Below are 18681 nucleotides of genomic sequence, written 5' to 3'. Positions count from 1 at the left end.
CTGTCTATCCAGGCCAATCCTCTTCTGAATGTCCTGTTCAGGAGTTGACATTCTTAGGACACTTCCTGTCTCCGCTCTTTCCTACTTAAGACATTTGCCTCTTCTCAGAGCATAGGTTCATTGGTTAAGATGGATTAAACTATTATCCATTCCAGGTACCTTGTTTGAGTTTTAAGGACTTATTCTCTAAAAATAGTGGACTTAATCTAAATGCTAGAGCAGAATTCCTGGAACAAAATCACTTTTCCTACTTGGAACATACTTGATTTCCTACTCATAGAAGCAGATTTATGAGGCAGAAGAGGCAGGCTTTGAAAAGTTGGGCACTGAGTTTACATCTCTATCACTTATTAGCTATAAGACCTAATGAAGTTAGCTAAGCTTAATATGCTTAATGAGGTTACCTACCTCATAAGTTTGTGGTGAGGATGAAATGAGATAATGTATGTAAAGTACTTCCCTCATGGTAAATGCTCAAGGAGTGTTAGCTATTATTATTCCTATTTATCTATCATCTTAAAACACTTGGGGATATTTATGAATAGAACAGAATTCATTCTAATTTTCCAAGTTCAAGAGATACCTTAACTAACAAAGGTTAAATAATTACTAGATTGATGCCACCTAAAAAAGCATGTGTTCCTTTTGGGTAGCTGGGGGTTTGGCTGCAGGTTTTTCTTATTAGCTGCAGCAAATTGTGCTCTCCACAATCAGATGGGGCCAATTGCTGATTTGAATGCTTGGTGTGTGCTTACCAATGTGAAGGGAATATAGTACTGTTTTCTGGGTGACGAAAAGTAAAATTAGCTTTTGTATTGGATTTTGCATTATAAAGAAGAATACGACTGTTCACCCTGCCTCTTATTCCTGGCATGTGTTAAATAGGTGGTTAAATATCTCTGGTTTTAGTCCCAGTGCAATTTGTAATGGCTATTTTTTGCCCTGTTAAAGCTGATGTGAGTCATACATTTACCTTAATATGTAAACGGTGATTAACTATCTTCAGGTAAATGTGTGTGATTTGATGACATAAATACAATAAGTGCAAATACCATGAACTATTATTTTGTTGCTGGATATTCATTCTATTCTCTATCTCATGGTGGCAAAATGGCTAAAGTCCCAGCTTTGTTGCTTCCCTTTATGGAACCAGTGTATAGTATTCCTGGAAAGGTACTTATAAGAATATCTTTCTTGCTATTTAATTTTCCTATAAAGTTGATAGTGGCTGCTTTGAAAAATCAATTTAGAAACATAAAGAAAAGAGAAACCTTTTAGAAAGTGTCATAGTTTTCTGGCAGGGGCTTTACCATTACAAGTATAAATGAGGAATTTTATAACTAAATATGAGATTATTGAGCCATTTTGTAGCCCTGTTGCCTAACAGGAGATGCTGTTCATAGTGAGCCAAGTTAAATATATATATATATATATATATATATATATATATATATATATATATTCATACACACACATATATACATATATATACACATATATACATATATATACACATATATTACGACTGTTGCTTATGATGATGCCTTATCATTCAATAGCTATTTTGAAGTTGGTTGATTGATATTGCTCTGACACTGATGAAATTCCTTAGCAATAGAGACCAGAGCACGGTCTTTCTCTTGGGAGTTGTGGTTATTAGGAACAGCAGCTTTCATCAGATCAGTTGCTAAATATTTCATCTACTTTCAGATAATTGGACGAAAACACAATTTACTGTTCTTCAAATAGTGCAGGCTCTTACAGGCCTTCACGAATGCCAAACCACTGCTCCTGATGGGACCACAGCATTCCAAAGGGATATTAAAGTGTAACATGTTATTATATGGCAGGAATGGGAACGCTTCTCTTATTTCTGCCTTAAACAAGAAGAGTATAAACAGAGGAGAAAATAGAAGTAAACCCATAAAAGTAAAACTTTGTTTCTGTTAGAATATTCCTAATAAGATTCAGGATGTCTCCACATATAATAAAACACGTAAGATTAATGTTTTGACATCATGGGTAACTGGTTTAGTTGTGAAAAACCTAATTGTAGTAGCAACCTAATGAAATATATTTTTAATCCCAGGGAAACAAAACCATTGAGACTTATGCAATTTTCTCACACTTATTCAGCAGAAGAAAAATTTGTAACTCTTCTGGGTGACTCTGATTCCATTCTAGCACTAGGTAGAGACTATTATTTATAATTGCCATGCTATCCTGATTTTTTTTTCTTCAAAATTTATGCTTACTTTTCTTTAAATTAGCACCTGGGGCTAAGAACCCAAGAAGTGGGTTGCATTTTATTCTTAAACTCTCTTTTCTCCACCATCATGTTAAAATTAGGAAGTAAAATGCAGGTATCTGGTATCCTTCTTAGGAGTACAAAGGACTAAAATGACATTATTTTTCATTTGAAGAACTGTGCAAGTCAATTTTGGTTGTAAGAAAAATTAGGCAAACATAGTTATATTTTTAATGTTTTGAGGAACTTCCATACTGTTTTCCACAATGGTTGCACCAATTGACATTTCTACCAACCGTGCATGGGAGTTCCTATTTCTCTACATTCTCACCAACACTTGTTATTTTTGTCTTTTTGATAGTACTTAATATGACAGGTATGTGGTGATATTGATTTTGATTGCATTTCCCTGATGATCAGTGATGTTGAGCATCTTTCCATATGCCCATTGGCCATCTGTATGTCTTCTTTGGAAAAGTCTATTTAAGTCCTCTACCCATTTTTAAATCCAATATTTGTTTTTTTGATATTAAGTTGTGTTAAGTTCTTTTATATTTTATCTTTCTATTAGCCTTTTATTGGATGTATGATTTGCAAAAGTATTCTCCCATTCAGTCGACTGCCTTTTTGTTTTGTTGATGGTTTCCTTTGCTGTTCAGAAGCTTTTTGTTTGATATTGTTCTACTTATTTAACTTTTGTTGCTCTTGTCTGAGAAGTGTGGTCCAAAAAAGATATTGCTAGGTCCAATGTCAAGAGTTTACTGTCGATGTTTTCTTCTAGGGGTTTTATGGCTTCAAGTCTTACATTGAAGTCTCTAATCCATTTTGAATTTATTTTTATATGCTATATGCTTATATGCTGTAAGATAGTGGTCCAGTTTAATTCTTTTGCATGTAGCTATTCAGCTTTTGCAACACTATTGGTTGAGGAGACTGTCTTTTCTCCATTGTATATTGTTGCCTCTTTTGTCATAGATTAATTGACCATATATGTATGGACTTATTTCTAGACTCTATATTCCATTCCACTGATCTGTGTCTGTTTTTGTGCCAGTACCATACTGTTTTTATCACTACAGCTTTGTAATATAGTTTGAAATCAAAGAACAGAACCTCCAGCTCTGTTCTTATTTCTCAAGATTACTTTGGCTATTCAGGGTCTTTTGTGGTTTCCTATAAATTTTAGGATTCTTTGTTCTAGTTCTTTGAAAATTAATTGGTGTTTTGATGGGGATTATGTTGAATCCATAGACTGCTTTGGGTATTGTAGACAGTTTAACAATATTGATTTTTTTAAATCCATAAACATAGATATATTTATATTTATTTGTGTCATCTTCTATTTCTTTCCTCCATGACTTACAGTTTTCATAGTACAGTCTTTCATCTATTTAAGTTTATTTCTAGGTATTTTATTCTTTTTGATGCAATTGTAAATGAAATTATTTTCTTAATTTCTCTGATAGCTCATTATAAGTGTATACAAGTGAAACTGATTTCTGTTGATGTTGTATCCTGCAACTTTACTGAATTCATTTATTCTAATGGTTTTCTGGTGGAGTCTTTAGGATTTTCTATATTTATTAGCATGCCATCTGCAAATAGTGACAGTTTTACTTCATCCTTTCTGATTTAGGTGACTTTATTTCCTTTTCTTGCCTAATTTCTCTGGCTAGGACTTCCAATACTATGTTGAATAAAAGTAGTGAGAGTAGGCATCCTTGCCTTGTTCCTGATCTTAGTGGAAAATGTTTCAGGTTTTTACTGTTATGAGACCAAGTGTAAGTTTCTCATATATGGCCTTTATCATGTTGATGCACATTTCTTCTATATCCACTTTGTTGAAAGTTTTTGCATAAATAGATGTTGAACTTTGTCAAGTGTTTTTCCTGCATCTATTGAGATGATCACAAGATTTTTATCCTTTGTTTTGTTAACATGGTGTATCACATTGGTGGATTTGCCGATGTTGAACCATTTTGCATCCCTCTCACTTGATTGTGATGCATGACACTTTTAATATACTGTTGAATTTGGTTTGCTAGTATTTTGTTGAGAATTATTGCATGTATATTTATCAGAGATATAGGCCTGCAATTTTTCTTTCTTTTTTTTCTTTTTTCTTTTTTTCCTTTTTTTTTTTTTTGGTGGTATCCTTTTCTGGTTTTGGTATCAGAGTAATGCTGGTCTTGTAAAAATGAATCTGGAAGCTTTCCTTCTCCCTTTTTTTGAATAATTGGAGAAGAATGAGTACTCACTATCCTTTAAATGTTTGGTAGAATTCAGCTATGAAGCCATCTGGTGCTGGGCTTTTGTTTTTAAGGAGTTTTTAAATTACTGATTCAATTTCATTATTTGTGATTGGTCTACTTACATCTACTTCTTTATGATTCAGTCTTGGAAGTGTGTGTTTCCTGGAATGTATCCTTTTTTTTAGGTTGTCCAATTTTTTGGTGGATAATTTTTCATACTAGTCTCTTAGAATCCTTTATATTTCTGTTGTATCAGTTGTAACTTCTCTTACATTTCTGATTTTATTTATTTGGGAACACACACACTCCCTCTCTCTTTTTGAAAAGACTGGCTAGAGGAAAACACTTGAAATTATGTACATATAAGGAATTCACACAAACATGAGAGATTCCAAAGACAGTCTGACAAAATGAGATATCTATGTCATCCTGAACTAAGGAGAAGGGGGTAAGGGTGAGAGACTTCAAAGGGAAGGAAATCAATTCACGGGAATCAATTCACAATTCAAAGGAAGATAAAAAAAAAAATATTTGCTGGACCATACAGAAACAATGGGACATAGAAATGAATTTTAATAAACAGAACTTTCTAAGTTCTAATGTAGTTTTCTATAATAATAGCTCCCATCCTGAAGCTAAATATTTTCAGACAGAGGGAAGGTCAAAAGTCCTTGTGCCTTCCGTTTCTTAAAAATAATCAACCTAGGCATGGCCTGGGTGGCTCATTTTGTTGAACATCTGACTATTGATTTTGGCTCAGGTCATGATCCTGGGGCTGTGGGATCAAGCCCCATGTAGAGCTCTGTGCTGTGTATAGAGCCTGCTAAGATTCTTTCTGTCTCACTCTCTGCCCTTCTTCTCTGCATGCGCTCTCCCTCTCTCTCAAAAAAAAATACAAAACAAAACAAAAAAACAACAAAAACAAAAACATAAAAACCAACCTAAAATAATCCACATGCTAAAGAGAAACAATTTGGGGTGGGAAATTTTGTTCCTCTACCCTCTGTTCTGGGTTTTCTGCCTGAGCTTTCTTTAAACTATTGGTTTTCATTATTTAAAAGGTCAAAGAGATGCCTCTTCTCATCACTGCCAGAAAAGCTTCTGTTCTGTTTTCCAAGCTTTCATTTCTTTGAAGCCTCTGAGTACTGTTTCCACTTGACCAACACCACAGGGAGTTCAATTATCAAAGAATGACTCCCTTCTGAGAATTCTTAAAGAAAAACACTCCCATTCTGAGATAAGATAGCAGATGCAATAAGTTTCCCATTCACTCCATAGGATATTAAACAATGTCAAATTGAATTCTCTGTAATGCAAGGTTTGGAGTGGATTTTTTCAGCTACAGAATGGTCAAGGCGCATCTACATAATGCCAATGGAGGCAATTTTGCATCCATTCTTGTTTTATATCTGGACACTTTTGAACGCCAGACTGACTTCTCTTTCTGTCTAGGACTTTTCTGAGCCATTCTTCATGGCTCAACATCCAAAACACACTCTAATTAATTTTCTGTCAACAGGACTAATGTTTAATTAAAAAGTATTGGGGGTAGGATAAATCTTGTGATGAACCATATCATTTGTTAAAATAAACATTTATTGAAATAAATGTGCTACAAAATGGTGCTTGGGAATCTTCTTTGCTAATATAGAGATTTATATTCCTATAGAATTTTGAAAAGTAAATAGTAAAAATACTCTGATTTGTTTAGGGTGCATGATATGTCAGGTGTTTGTTATCTCACTTAATCATCACCACAGTCCTGTAAGATAAATGTCTGTGATACACACTTTACTGAGGAGAAAGGGCTCCAGTGCACTAAAGAACTTGCATGATGTCAGACACTAGAAATAAAGAATCAGTGCATAATCCCAGGTTTCCTGGATTCCTTGCTCTGTGCTCATTTTAATGACCTCTTCACTAATGCTCACATCAGTTGAAGGGTAAGAAGATAAATCTATCCATAAAAACTTGGACATTATGAAACCAGATTCTTGGTCATTGTCTGCATATCTGAAAATACAAGAACACAAAACCCATATTGGTGATTAGTGTCCATTCTTCTGTGAAGAACAAAATTAAAATTGAGGACATAGATCAAAGAGTAAAGTTGATTTTGTTACTAGGATATTTCAATGTAAATTAAGCTAAATAATGAATGAGAATCAACTCTTTGGTATTTTCTTAAGAAATATGACCATCTGTTTAATGTTCTAATGCTGTGGTTACAGTGAGAGTATACACACACCCCCCCACCACACACACACACACACACACACACACACACACACACACACTTTAAAAGGGTACATCACATAGAATGTGAAATTCCAATATCTTCAAACTCCTATTCACAGGGAGTTATACACTTGAAGTCCTAAGTTTGACTATCTGGATCAGGTCTTGGTGGCAACACTTACTTTATGAATGACTTTGGGAAAATCATGTAGGCATCTTAGCCTGGTTTTTCCTCTTATATAGAGATAATAATATATAATTCACAGAAAATGTATGTGTACCAAATAGAATGCATGTGTTTTCAAGCAACAGAAATCCCAACTCAAAAGGGAATTTATACTTATGGAACTGCATATTCCAAGAGCAAATCTGGCTTGAGTTACGACTTCATCCAGATTTCAAACAAGATCATCAAGATCCATCTTTAGGATCTGGTTTCTTTTTATTTTGGTTCCAAACATAGGCATGGAGTAGGCTTCTGGCAAATGTTGATTTAGTTTTAAGCCCCAAATTCATATACCCAGTGGAAAATATGAGAATTCATGCACCAGAATTCCCAGAACAGGTCCTACAGTTCATTTATTGATAGTTTATTTTGCATCCTTACCCCTAAATCGATTACTGTAGCCAGTTGATGAGATACTGTATTTGTTTCAGCCGTTAAATTCTTAAGAAATAACTGGGCTGAAGATATACATTTTGGAGTTGTCTACCTATGGGGGATTTAAACTCATCGGATTGGGTACAATCACAAGGGAATATAGATAGAGGAGAGAGGAGGCCCAGGATTTGAGCACTGAAGTGCTTTAATATTAAGTGAGTGAGAAGGAAGAATCAAAAAAGGATACCAGTATGGACCAATCAAGAGAATGTGTTATTCTAAAAGCCAAGTTAATAATCTTTATTTTTTCTGAAAGGAGATAATGATTAACTGACTCAAGTTTTACTGATAAATTAGGTGAGAACAACACCAATAACTGAGAAACAATGAAGAAGTCATTAATGACGTTGATAATGATGATTTTAGTGACATGGTGAGAGTAAAAGCCTGATTAGAGTGAGTTTATAAGAAAAGTAGATATGAAAAATTGGGAATAGAAATAATAGACAAATATTTCAAGGAATTTTCTGCAAAAAAGAGCCGAGAAATCAGAGTGGTAACTGGCAAAGAAAGTGGAGTCATGAAAAGATTTCTCTAATATGGAAGAAATAACACTATATTTGAATGATGATAAAAATGATTTAGTAAAAATGAAAAGTTAATGAGGAATGAGACAGGGGAGAATTGCTAAAGTTATGTTCTAAAGGAAATGAGAAGAGACAGAGTCTACCAGAGGGATTGGCTTTGGATAGGACCATGGAAAACAACTCTAGTTACTAGACAGAAAAAAGGACAGTAGCAGGTAGGTGGTTAGATGTAGTGGCAGAAATCTGTGGAAGATTCCCTCTGTTTCAGTTTCTTGGTGAAGTAAGAAGAAAGATCATAAGCTGAGAATGAGAATGGGGAAGGAGGTGTTGAGAGTTTGAAGAAAGGGAAGAAAGAAGAAAAAAATTTTTTTTTTCCTTAGGACAATGAGAGGGTGAAGGGACCTGAAAGATAAAGAATGTGATTTCTAGGCAGCATTTTAATAGCCTATTGGCAGCTTTTTTCATGAATTTAAAAGGAGAGCAGTTAGCTTAGATGTATATTTATCCCCAGTCACATTTAATGTCTTAGGTACATGTATGGAGTTGACAAAGAATTAGATTTAGCCGGTATTGTAGTATTAATGCTATAGATGAATAGAAAACAGGCAAGAGAACCAAGGGAGTGTTTGGTTTAAATGACCATCTTCTCTTACTTATCGCAATAATCTCCTAAATGGCATCCTTGCCTTAATCCCGCTTCTCTCAAATTCCTTCTCTGCACTGTATCCAGAGTAAGTTTTCTGACGAGCAAATTTGAGATCACTGTCTTATTTAAATCCCTTTAATGGATACCCACTGCCTTAAGGATAAAATCCAATATTCTTAACATGATTTTTATGGATCTTGATATTCTGGCATTGCTTACTTTCTTAGGCGCCTTTTCTTTCCACTCCCTCTTTACACTCTTTTTTTAAATTTTTTTTTCAACGTTTTTTATTTATTTTTTTTGGGACAGAGAGAGACAGAGCATGAACGGGGGAGGGGCAGAGAGAGAGGGAGACACAGAATCGGAAACAAGCTCCAGGCTCCGAGCCATCAGCCCAGAGCCTGACGCGAGGCTCGAACTCACGGACCGCGAGATCGTGACCTGACTGAAGTCGGACGCTTAACCGACTGCGCCACCCAGGCGCCCCTACACTCTTGAATTCAACCAGAGTTAATGGATTTCAATTCTATGCTCTATCTAGCTTTTGGAACAATCTTCTCTCATTTTCAAACTCTTCTCCTAGTTAACTTCCATTTGTCCTTCAGGACTCAGATAAAACAATGATTTATGCAGGTGGTCTTCTTTGAAACACTATGGAAGTTTGTGGTTTTGCAACACGAAGGCTGTGATTTTCTGCTCTTACCTGTTTACTTATAAGATTTCATATGCAGAATGTTTTTACCCTACTTAAAAAAAAAAAAAAGAAAAAAGAAAACACACACACATTAACCTGTCACTAACCTAGGCTGATTCTTTCATTTTATAGGTGGAGAAACTGAGAGTCAGCTTTATAGATACTTAGTGAGAAAGACAAACTCAGGAATCTCAGTTCCTTTCCTTTTTACTCCAGCATTCTTTCCACTGTGTCTGTGAATGTCTCTCTGACTACAAAGTTTCTTTATTTTCAAACACTCACTGCTTACAGAGCACAAGGTTCTATACCTAGACCTCTGAGAAGCAGGACCTCATACCAGCCCTCAATAAACTTTTAATCTCAGGGGCAGACAGACACTAACAGATAATTTTTAGATCATAGTGTAACTGAACCCAAGTCTATCTGCCTGATACACAGCAAAGCCAATCTAAGATATCAAGTTTGTAGCAGAGAAGTTTATTCGAGGGGCAGCCAAATGAAGAGATGGGAGGCAAGCCTAAAATCTGCCTCCCCCCAAGGGAGAGAGAATAAGTTTTTTATAATAATAGGGGTTGAGATTACATGCATATTGATGAAAAGCACAGGGGTACTTATGACTATTCATGAGGGCAGATGGAGCATGCATATTAAGCAAACATATATGTAACATACATCCCATGTTCACTTTGGAGTGAAGACTTAACATCCAAAAGATGTTCAGCCCCCGACAGGAGGATCTTATCTGAGGACAAGGAGAAGGAGCTATAGGCATGCTCTGAGAGCTGAGCCAGTATAAACTCAATGAGGTCTTAAAATGCAGGGCCTTGCTTCTTCATAGGTTGAAACCATATCAGTTGACTTTGAGTTCAAGCTTCTGTAGAGACAGCTAATGGATTTGAAAATACACAATTAGATTTGAAGGAAACAGTTCTCTGGGAACAAGCTTTAAACTTTCTACTAGTTTCAACCTCATTAACTCTATGGGGCACTGTTTCAATGAGGAGGTGAAATAGTAGAGCTATAAAGTATTCATAAATTATAATTCTAGTTCATTGTCTATTGTTTTCATGTGTATTGATTGTATTGATCAAACTGCAATGTAAACTCTATGCACATAGAGTGCTTATTTGGTTTCTTTTGTGTTTTCTCTCCTTTCTACTTACTGTCAAATACAGGGTCTGTCTCTTACCAGGACCTTACTGATTGAATGGGGCTAATCCACTGCTTTCTATTTCATGTAAAACAATAAACACATGGCTGTACCAAGCAGGAAATGTAAAGCACTTTCTGAGTCAAAATATCTCTATTAGAAATTATAAAAAACTAAGTTGGAAGGAAATTCTTAGACTTGAAGGTGGACGTGATACAATACTTAACGCTAAGTCATGTGCTCCCAAAGTACTTTATCTATACTTCTAATTTAATGATCACAGTCACCCAATTCTGTCATTATAATTTTTCAGACAGGAAACTAAAGTATACAGACTTTTAAAAATCTTTCAAAATCATACAGTCAAAAAATTATAGAGCTGGTATTTTAACCCAGACAGTCTTACTTAGATGCACACACTTAACCAAATTACTACTATCTTTCACCAATCTTCAGGTCCCAGCTAACAGACCAAAACATCTTTTCAGGCCCTATTTTTTCCCCCAAATATACTTTCTCTGGGGCAAAAGGGTTATTTCTGATTAGGAACAGAGACATTTCCTTATATTGTGGGTAGCACTCATATTTTTGCCACCTACTGATATTACAATACAGATCTTCCTCTACTTATGATGAGGTTGCTTCCTGTTTAGGCCTATCATAAGTTGAAAATGTCCTAAGTTAAAATGCATTCAATATACCTAATAGAACACTTATACTAGTCTACATTTGGGCAATGGCATTCAATACAAAGCCAATTTCATAATGAAGTGTTGAATATCTCATGTGATTTATTTAAAACTGTAGTGAAATTGAAAAGTGAAAGTGAAAGTGAAACATATTGGTTGTGTGGATACAGAATGGTTCTAACTGTATCAATGTTTACTCTCATGACCGTGTGGCTGAACGGGAGCTGCGGTTGGTTCCTTGCTGTTACCCAGCATCATGATAGAGTATCCACCACATATCGCCAGCCCAGGGAAAGATAAAAATTCAAAGTATGGTTTCTACTGCATGCATATGTCTCATGCACCATCGTCAAGTTGGAAAATCATAAGTCAAGCCATCGTAAGTGGGGGACCATCTGTAACTACAGTCCACGCAATCATTCACATTTTCTCAAACTTCTAATAAAATCAAAAGATTTAAAAACCAGATTCTTCTGGAAAAATTGAAAAGGATAATTTAATCAGATTTGATTAAAAAAACTTGATTAATATGGATGAAATGCAATTCTGTATTTCCCTCAAATACAACTATCACTAATTTAAAATCCTTTCTGCATTCTGAGGTCAGTCTGTTATGTCGTGATTAATGGATAGGGCAATTTGTTTTTCATCAGACAGAAGCTAATATTAGATAACCTCTAATCCTAAGCAGACAGGCTACTTTAAGCTTTCCTTTTAGAACTGGGTCAGGTCTCCAGAGAACCCAGGCTTCCTTATTTGGAGGTGGATCTATAAAATGAATGATACTCACACATACCACAAAGGCTTTTGGGAAATCTTTGAGACGGTTGATCTTCTCACATGCCACTCACCAAAAGATAATGAAGGAAGACAAGATATTTACTTTCTTGGATGAAAGTATAAGTTCATGCTTATATATATAGGATCTTTCTCTACTTACAGTATACTATTCTCTGTTAAAATAAAAAGCAAAGACCAGTCTTGAGAATTACTCAAGTAGACAAAACCAGTTTAGGTGTAATAAAACTCAACTTAGTTTACTTTGCACAACTAACTTAATCTGGATTATTTCTTACTTATTTCTCTGGACATTATAAACAAAACTTGAACTGGTTATCTAAAACTGATATGAGGTAACCACTAAACAATTCCCTATCATTTAAGAAAATTCTGATATTATAACCAATCCCTGTGAAGAATAAACTGTCACTGCTTTCTCACTGTATCAACTGCTTAATAATAATAAACCACTGAACTTTATTCCATGTTTTGGCTTAAGTGGTCCCAACTTGCAAATTGTCTTTTGGTGTATGTGATGCAGGCTGGCTGCAGAGGGGCGTCCTGCAGGATCAGCCATGAGGGTCATTAGCTTCGAGGAGGATGGAAATCAAACATGAGCTGGAAGGAAGTGAAAACAGTTAATTGAAGATCTAGAGAGGGGAGATACCAACAGAGTATCTGGAAGACTCAGAAAGGAAAGGAGAATGGGTCTCATCTTTCATTGGAGTCTGGTGTACATGTCCTCTCAGGCAACCAGCAACTGGTTGAAACAAGACTGCTCAGGTGTCCTCCAAAAGCTACATATGCCCTGGAGCCATGGGTCTTAGTGTCAAGGTGTCTGGAGTCAGTGGTCTTGGAAAACATACATGAAGGACTTGCCTGATCACTCCTTAGGTGTATTCTATTGTGCTGGAGGACTCCAAAGAAATCATTAACTCCTTGACCTTTACAAGGGGAACATACCTCCTTACTAACTATAAGCCATGTGTACAGGGCAGGGTTGTGTTCCAAGCAAGAAAAGAAGTAGGAAAAGGAAGAAGAAAAAAATTTTTTTTTCATGGAATCCCTTTAGTTTCCCTGCAAATTATGTATAATAACTTACTAATTACTACTCTGGTGATTCATTTGTTTCACTTCTATTATTTATGAACTTTTCAACTCATATGTATGATCTTCCTCTATATCTTGTACTTACAGTATACTATACTATACTATACTATACTATACTCCTGAATTTAGACTTAGGATTCATGGTTGTGCTGTTAGGAAGCTCTACACTACACATTTTCCTTATAATATTTACAGTATCTTAGAGATTTTTCATAATATAGTTTCACATATCCAAGGAGACAGCCACTCTGGCCTTTCAACTAAAGGGTGAATAGAGAGCTCCATTGCCTCTGAAAGGAAAAAGACTGAGAATGTACAAATGATAAAGGTTTTTAAAGAACAAATAGCAACTTAACAAGACAAGAAATGGTCAAATGTGCAAAAAAATCAGTAAAAAGCTATTGCCTTTTGAAACATCAGAGGAGTTTCTGCTTTAAAGTCTTAATCTTGTTAAGATAAGAATTTGTCAATGAGCTCAGTGGGGAAATTGGATTATACTTTGACCCGTGATTGGATGAGTTGCAGAATATCTTTCCTGACAAATAATTAAATAAAAAATAAATTCAATTCTTCTTTGATGTGGGACATAAATATTCCCTAGCCACCATCTTCTTTCTTTCTACCAAAAAAGATAACATGCTACTTAAATAGAGAGCTCTAGGGAACTATCCAGGAAAAACATTTTTTCCCCCTACCCAATTATTACTTGAAATCTTGCTACTTCTGCTAGTGTTTTATTTTCTCAAGCATAGTCCTTTACATTTTCATGGTCTTTTAGATTTTAAGTCACTCACACAGACATTGGTATTGTCTACTTAATAGCTATTTTTCCCTCTTCTTACTGATGGAACTCTTCCCCCCCTCCACGCCCCACCCCACCCCCCCACCCCGGGGCTCCCAGTTGTCACTATTCCTGCATGTGAAGGCTTGCTTCAGGGAAGACTGGCCCCTGGCCCGTGTCCATGCCGAAATCTTGATAACACAATTATGTTTATTAGATAATTATGTATTGATTAAGCCAGTTTTGGTAATCCCATTGCCTATTGACAATGATTGATTAAGGAGTACCATGTAACCTAATGCAGGTCAATGGGACATGAGGAGAAGATAGCTGGCAATTCTGAAAAAGATTTTTTTAGATCTTCAAAAGGCACACAAAGATTTGATCCCCTTCCTCCTTTGTCCCAACTCTGGACATTGCTGTTTATGCACAGTAGTTTGGTACTGGCGTACCCATCCTGAGACAACAATAAGAACTACCTGACAAAATGAGAAGCGAAGAAAGGAAATAAGGCTTTCAGTGCTGATTTGTTTTTTCAAAAGAAATTGCAACACTTCATCAAAATACTTTGAAATAAAAGTATGGAGAAATAAAGCCAACATCTGTTAATAGATCTAGAAAAGGAGTTTTCAAGTGGTTTTAAAGATTAAAAGAAACTGTATAATGGCAGAACAAGTCAAGTTGGGAAATTTCCTCATTTCTGGCACATAGTAGGTTCTCAATATTTCAATAACTATTTGGATTATTGTCCATCCTTTTTGTTTAATATGTTGCTGTATATGAATTCCTGTAAATGTGTGAAGCTCCTCTTCCATCAACAAGTTTCCTGACTTGGATGTCTACTACTTAACTTTAGTAAAAAAATTACTCGTAAGTCAGGTATACTCCTAAAAGCACCTTCCTATCTCTTTATCTTCATCTTCTATGACTCCTCATGCTTATTTTCATCTTTAGCTACATGTAACCTGTGTATTTCTTTGACACTACATGTAACCAGTGTATTTCATGTACTCTCTCATGCATCAGCACCATTGTGTATGTATATAATATAACCCTAACTTACCTCTGTCAGAGCTACTGTCAGAGCTTTTGGAGTCTCTAAATGGTGATCATGAGAACTGTGGAGTGTGGTGCAATAGAAAGTCTCTTTTCAACTCTGATTGCAAGAATGTAATGACCCTTCCTAAAATAAAAGAAGAAAATGCTGGGGTGCATAGCTGGCTCAGTTAGTAGAGCATCAGACTCTTGATCTCAGGATCATGAGTTTGAGCCTCACATTGTGTGTGGAGCCTACATAAATTTAAAAAAAAAAAGAGAAAGAAGAAAATCCTTCCCTTCTCTCCAGCAACGTGGTAAACATGGTAGAGGAGACAAAGAGAAATATGGCTACTGTTCTGAACAAAATGAAGAAAGTCATTTCAGGGGTTAACAAGGAAAGTTTTAGACAGCAAACAATTTTCAGAACAGGTAGATTAGAAGAGAGAGTAAAAGATGGGAGCAAGGAAGTCTCTGTAGAAATTATTTGGTTAAGATTTATTTCTTGGGGGAAAAAAAGATTTATTTCTTGAGAAAACCTAAACAATGAGATTAGCAGAGACTCAACAATAAGACCTCCAACAGGATAAAGTGACACTCCCTTATAGCGTGCATTTGGCACTGGGCACGCACCAACAGAGAAAGAACCCAAAGGATAAGAATTCTTACAATTTTCTTGTGGTGATTTCAGTCATTTTCAAAAAATTCTTGCTGTGTTTACAAAAATCTCCCCAGGTATTTTGAAATATAAGTACTTTTACCGAGTAGCTTGTTCCTATTGTTTCTAATAAGTACTCTACATTAGGAAAACAAAGCAAGTAGAACTCTATTGGTCAGAGTCCCATCAGGAAATGAAACAAAATACATATTGAAATTGAGGTTGTTTGAGGAACATTGAATAAAGAGACCATTTATAGGAGTATTGGCGATATGGAGGGAAATCACAAGATTTCCTTTGGGCTAGTAACAGGATGCTGTTACCACCCCTAGGTTTAAAGGGACAAAAGAAACAGAGCAGTCAATAGACCCCAAAGAGAGAGGGCCTCCTAGATGTAGCCAACCTGCATAAAGGAAAACAAAAACAAAAACAAAAATGAGTAAATAAATATGTTGACCTCACTGTCTTTCTTTACTCTGATGTTCTACTGGTGCTTCCATTGACTAAACCCAACCAGAAGCCTGAAGGCAAAGGAACTTGTTGATCCAGGTTGTGGAGGTCAGCCTTCTGTGACACAGTGCAAGATGGAGAATTGGGGAGAGTAGAGATACCACTGCAATCCCTTATAGGATGCTTTCTTGGCAAGCCTCAGTGATTTGAGTCTGAGTGTACTTATAGTACGTTTGAACAGCGTTTATTTTGCCTAAAATGCCTCTCTATATCTCCATAGTTACAACAACCTGCCTACCCCTAACACAAGCTCTACTTGGCTAAAAATCTAGTTCAAGACACAAACCAAGTGTTAGAATCAAGGTAGAAACTATTTGTGTTTATTCCTGATAACCAGATGAATCAGAGTTAGAATCAGCTGAATAAAGCAGAAAACCCAATAAAATAGTAGCTTAAACATTATAGAAGTGTATCTCTTATACATGCAAATTGGATCTACTTAGGAAAACTCACAAATCTCTAGAAACTGTCCTGCAGTAAATGGGTGAACTTGTCCCATGTACTAGGAGACTCAGTCCGATGAGAAGTGGTCTACAAAGTTTATAATTGTCAGCTCACAACTTTAAGATAGAGAGACACTAATTTATACAGCTTTGTAGTAATGCCTGAAGAATCATTAGAAAACATTGAACTACAGTGCACCATTTTATATTTTAAAATGAAAAAAAAAAAGAACAATGATGGGAATAAAAGACTTGAGACATACTGCAAACACATTTTCTTTCAAGAAATGCAGCGAAGGAGGAATATAGCCATGTAACCTCTAGGAAAAATAGTTTTCCCGGTAATTTCTTCCCCAGTAAGGATAATAATTGCCTATCTATATGGTTCTCCAACTGCAAATGCATTTCAGGACTATGAAATGCACATAGGACTATGTGTCACAGAGGACTATGAGGAGTTCTGCTAATGATGGCCAATGTTTTTAAACTATGTGAAAGCTGGGGCAATAGTTGGACAGAGACCCATTTTTACTCACTTCTCCTGAGTAATCACTCTAACTGCCAAGTACATAGGGAGGCTGTACACATCTGCAACTAGATATTGCAAACAGGAAAATCAGCTCCTGTTCTTTGTTCTAGTAACATCAGACCTCATTTAAAAAAGAGATAACATTAAGAGCAACATTCCAGCCATCTATTATTACCACCCTGGATTTTATTAAATAATATTGGTGGCTTGATTCCAGTATTAACTTTAAGAAAGTAACATCCCAAGGACTGAGAGAGAGCTATGTCACATGTTTCTTCTCAATTCTTGAAAAGATGATTTTGAAGCAAGTCAAACTGCTTTTTAAAAATTCAGATTATTGAAAATCATTTTAGTGGGACTAATTTTGTTCATTAGTATAAAGGTGGTGGTGGCCACTTAAACGTTGTGATTGTGCTCTGAGATGTGGTTGGGATTTTGTCAGTGACCTAAATGTCCCTATTGGAACTTTTATGATCTCTCTCTCAGTCTCTGTCTCTCTATTTCTCCCTCCCTGTCTCTATCTTTCTGTCTCAGTCTAGTTCTTGTTCTTGCTTCTACTCTCATTCTTTTTTCCTCTCCTCTTCCCCCACCTTCCATAAATGTCTCTTAACCTCATATTAAATATTGTACAACATTTTTGGAAAATTTTATAGAAAAATTATCTAAACATAGCTTCTGGAAGAATATAATTTTTTTTAAATTTTTTTAACGTTTATTTATTTTTGAGACAGAGAGAGACAGAATATGAATGGGGGAGGGACGGAGAGAGAGGGAGACACAGAATGGGAAGCAGGCTCCAGGCTCTGAGCCATCAGCCCAGAGCCCGATGCGGGGCTCGAACTCACGGACCGCCAGATCGTGACCTGAGCTGAAGTCTGACATTTAACCGACTGAGCCACCCAGGCGCCCCTGGAAGAATATAATTTGAACTATTGAGGGAGGAAAGGGGGTTAAATATTTAGACATTGTTCACACTTTCACATCAATATTACTAGCTAATAAAAATCCAAGAAAGAAGAGGAAAGGAAGTAGGAAAGAAGGAAGGGGGTGAGGAAGGAGATGATTGGAGTTAGAGAAGGAAGGGATAGGGGAGGGAAGGAAGACTAACCCTTCAAATTACAGGAGATGTGTTTGTGAAAGACTAAAAGGAATATACGAGTTCTGATGAGTCCTATGGCATTTGAGATTCTATAATAAGCATTTAACTTTTTTTTTAAAGAATTTTAAAAATTGGTAAAACAGTAATTCAAAGAGAAATGTAATATTGTCTCATTCATTTGGAAATGTATTTGGTAAAATTCTGAGCAATTTTTCTCAATTGGCAGAGACTCAACACATTAAACCAATCCATTAAGTCTAAAGAGAAGAAATGAGAATAAAATTTTAACTATACTTTTTTACTGCTTTTGATGTCAAAATAAGAAAATATCTCTCTCCACTTTGATTCATACATTGTTCTCCAGTTGGCTTTATAGAACTGAATTTAAATTAGGCTTCACTATACAGGAGTTTGCTACAGGTGTTCTGGAAATAAATTGTCTTCCTGGTTTAAATGTTAACTCTCAAATAAAAAAGCCCCAGGTTTGCTTTCATATGTCATGGTAAAAATCAGCTAGAAACAGTTTTGTATGTCCATAAAAAAATATTTTAACATTGGTTCTAAAGTTTCATCTTCCAGATGGGCAGCCTTAAGCAGGCTCTGCTGAGATGGCATATTAAAGGCCTAAATA

The sequence above is a fragment of the Panthera pardus genome, unplaced genomic scaffold (assembly GCF_024362965.1).
Source record: "Panthera pardus isolate Hobbes unplaced genomic scaffold, ASM2436296v1 HiC_scaffold_13, whole genome shotgun sequence".
NCBI lineage: Eukaryota > Metazoa > Chordata > Mammalia > Carnivora > Felidae > Panthera > Panthera pardus.
The sequence above is the reverse complement of the archived record's forward strand: the minus strand, read 5'-3'. Positions refer to the sequence as shown.